Consider the following 3,422-nt stretch of genomic DNA (forward strand, 5'->3'; position numbering starts at 1 on the left):
ATACAAATGTGTTTCTTACAGTTCTGGAGGCTGGAAAGTCCAAGATCAAGGTGCTGGTGACCCGTGTCTTGTGACAGTCTCACTGCACCCTCACACAGCACAAGTGTAAACACCGTGTCCACTCATGGTGAAGGTGGAGGACCTAAAAAGAAGACAAACACTGTTCCTCCCATGGCAGAGGTGCAAAAACGAAGGAACCCATCCTCCAGCTCTTTTCCAAGGACCTTAGTCTCATCCATGAGGGCTCTGTCCTCATGAAGTAATCACCACCTAAAAGCCTCACCTGTTAACTGTCACACTGGCCAATAAGTTTCAACATATGAATTTCGGTGGCCCATTCAGACCATAGCGTGGGGGAGAAAGGTGCAGTTTAAAAGTGAGCTTCTTGAGCTGCATCGCCAGAGGGTCTGTTTCCTGACCGTAAAAACTCTGCAATTATTTAAAACATCCAAATGTTCCAATACATCCAATGAAGGGCTAATAATCAGAATTGACAAAGAACTCCAGAAAATCAGCAAGGAAAAAACCAAACAACCCTATTAAAATGTTGGCAAAAGACGTGAACGGAAGCTTCTCAGAAGAAGAAAAACATGTGGTAAATAAACATACAAAGCAATGGCCAATGTCAATAATTATCAGGGAAATCCAAATTAAACCACAATAAGTCATCACCTTATCTGAGTCAGAATGTTTTTTATTAAAAGGTCCAGAAACGATAGATGCTCTTATGGACTAGAGAGAAAGGAATGCTTATGCACTGTTGGTGGGACTGCAAATTCGTACAACCACTATGGAAAACAATAAGGAGATTCCTGAAAGAACTAAAAGTAGTATTTACATAAAGCAAGGAAAAGAGGACTTTTCATCAAAAAGACACCTGCACTTGAATGTTTATTGCAACACAATTCACAATTGCAAAGGTGTGGGAGCAACCCAAGTGCCCTGCAATAAATGAGTGGGTTAATGAAATATGGTCCACATATAATCATGGAGTACTACTTATTCATTAAAAAAGATGAATTAATACCTTTAGCAATAACCTGGATGGAACCAGAGACCATTCTCCTAAGTATCCCAAGAACGGAAAACCATACACCACACGTACTTAGTAACAAATTAGAACTAACCAATCAGCACACGTGTGCACAGAGGAAAGCAAAACTCAGTGAGGTCAATGAGGGCGGGGGGAGAGGCAAAGACGGGAGGGGAGACCCCTACCTAACAGGTACGGTGAACACTATTTGGGTGATGGGCACTCCTGTAGCTGGGACTTAAGCATTACAGAGCAATTCTCATATCCTAAAATTTGTACCACCTTAATAATTTGAAATTTTAAAAAATTTTAAAACACCTTTAAGAAGTTCTGCAACGTGCTGGGCACCTAACAGAATACCCGACATGGATGACAGGGCTGGAAGCCTGGTGGTCCCTTAACAGGATTGAATTGGCCAGAAAGGTGAAACCACATTCTTGGGGATTTTCTAAAAACTTATTTTCCTTTAAAGCAAAGTTTATCGGTGGGATCCACGAATCACTAGGAAGTTTATAAACGGACTGGAGGGAATTCATGATTCCCCTGAAACTATAAGTGATTTTTTACATGGGTATGTAGATCTTGCAAGGAAAACTTATTATTTTCCTCAGATGCGTGACCCACAAAAATGTAAGAAGCACTACTTTAGAGGTTAATCATTTGACTGTCAACCACATAGGTTTTCACCTGTAAATGTTCTGGGTGAACCTTGCCCTTGCTCTCTTGTCCAGCAAAAGCAGACTTTCAAGGACTTAAGTCATTCATGGGACCCTGGTTCTCTCTGGTATGCTGAATCAAAATTGAAGGAAGCCAAGTGATGATCTGACCCTAGAACCTCTTTAAACAGATAAAGAAACAGACATTCAGGTGTCTTACCCCAAATCACTCCAGCTAGTAATCTGTAGAGTCCAGAGAGGTCCACCTCCTAGGCTGCCCCACACCTCCCTGTGCCATCCCATCCCACTGCATTGCCCCTCCCCAGCCACGGAGATCTTCCAGGTTAAAACAGTCTTGTTTCTATTTAAATACAAGTTAGGTGGCATAATTATATATCCCAGTTGCACGGGATGATGCTAATCTACATGGAATTATTAATAGTGTAGCAGAGAAACATGGCCCGCTGGAAAGAAAGAATCACCTGAATACCTCCATTTGTAAGAGGAAGAGGCTTTATTCCAGCTAGTGGAGCTTCAGTGGACTAGTGTCCAAGATGACCAAGCTCCCCAGCCTGCTCTGTGCCCATCTCTTTATAGGGTTTACAGAAAAGCAGACAAAGGAATTATTATATTGTCCTTCATTGGAGGTTTCAAAGCATGGGCAAGATTTACAGCAAAGTTTCAGGAAGTTAATCTTTTAAAAAGAATCTGTGAGCAGGTCTGAGTGGTCATGAGTAACCACTGTGAAGATATCAGCAAAACACAAAAACTTCTGGCATTTCGGATTAAGACATGATACTTCAGAGTTTCCTCCCTCAATAGGATTTCTTTCCACGATCAAAACCGTTCTATTTTGTACACTACATTCCATGGTCACATAAGGTTTTCTTGGGAATCTGATCACAATTTTCCCCATTCTCCCTCAGTGGTAAAAGTGAATGTGTCTCTGAACTCTATTCTTCATGAATGTAATGATTCTTGTTCTTGCATATTGGCTATCCACAGGCCACATCCTATCTGGAGATGTATTGGGAGGTGGCAGGGTGTGGTAGGAGGTGTTACACTATTTTAAAATTATTCTAAATGATCGAGTTCTTGGGCATTTTTAATTTGAGAAATTTTACCTAAAGCTCTGAGTTGAGATGCCCTTTAAAACGTAAATCTGCCATCATTGCAATCACATTCCATTCTACAGCCATCACCTAGGTGCAGGCTCTCCAGTTCAACCCAGCCCTCACGGGGATCACGTATTATTTTCATTTTAACTGCCTTTTTGGTAACAGAGACAAGTTCCATAGAAGAAAAATTTTCCATGGAGGATAGGGGTGGGTTACATTAGATTCTCTGAAGGAGCAGGCAGCCTAGATCTCTCACATGCATGGTTTACAGAAAGGTTGCACTCTGATAAGAATCTAATGGCACTGTTGATCTGACAGGAAGCAGAGCTCAGGGGCTGATACAAGAGATCGGGAGTGGCTGTAAATACACATGGAGCTTCTCTCACTTGCCTTCCTCACCTCCAGCTGTGCCACTAGTTCCTAATAGACCACAGACCAGTACCAGTCAGCAGCCTGGGGGTTGAAGGGTACAGTCTTAAATAAAAGAAATCTACTTCCTCACAGTTTTGAAAGTTTGAGATCCAAAGTATCACAAGAATGGAGGAAAAAATATCCAATGTACACACCCCTATTATGAAACTAATTTAAACCTTTTTATATGAAAGCTATAACCAA

The sequence above is a fragment of the Otolemur garnettii genome, unplaced genomic scaffold (assembly GCF_000181295.1).
Source record: "Otolemur garnettii isolate 467f Iridium unplaced genomic scaffold, OtoGar3 scaffold00013, whole genome shotgun sequence".
Lineage (NCBI taxonomy): Eukaryota > Metazoa > Chordata > Mammalia > Primates > Galagidae > Otolemur > Otolemur garnettii.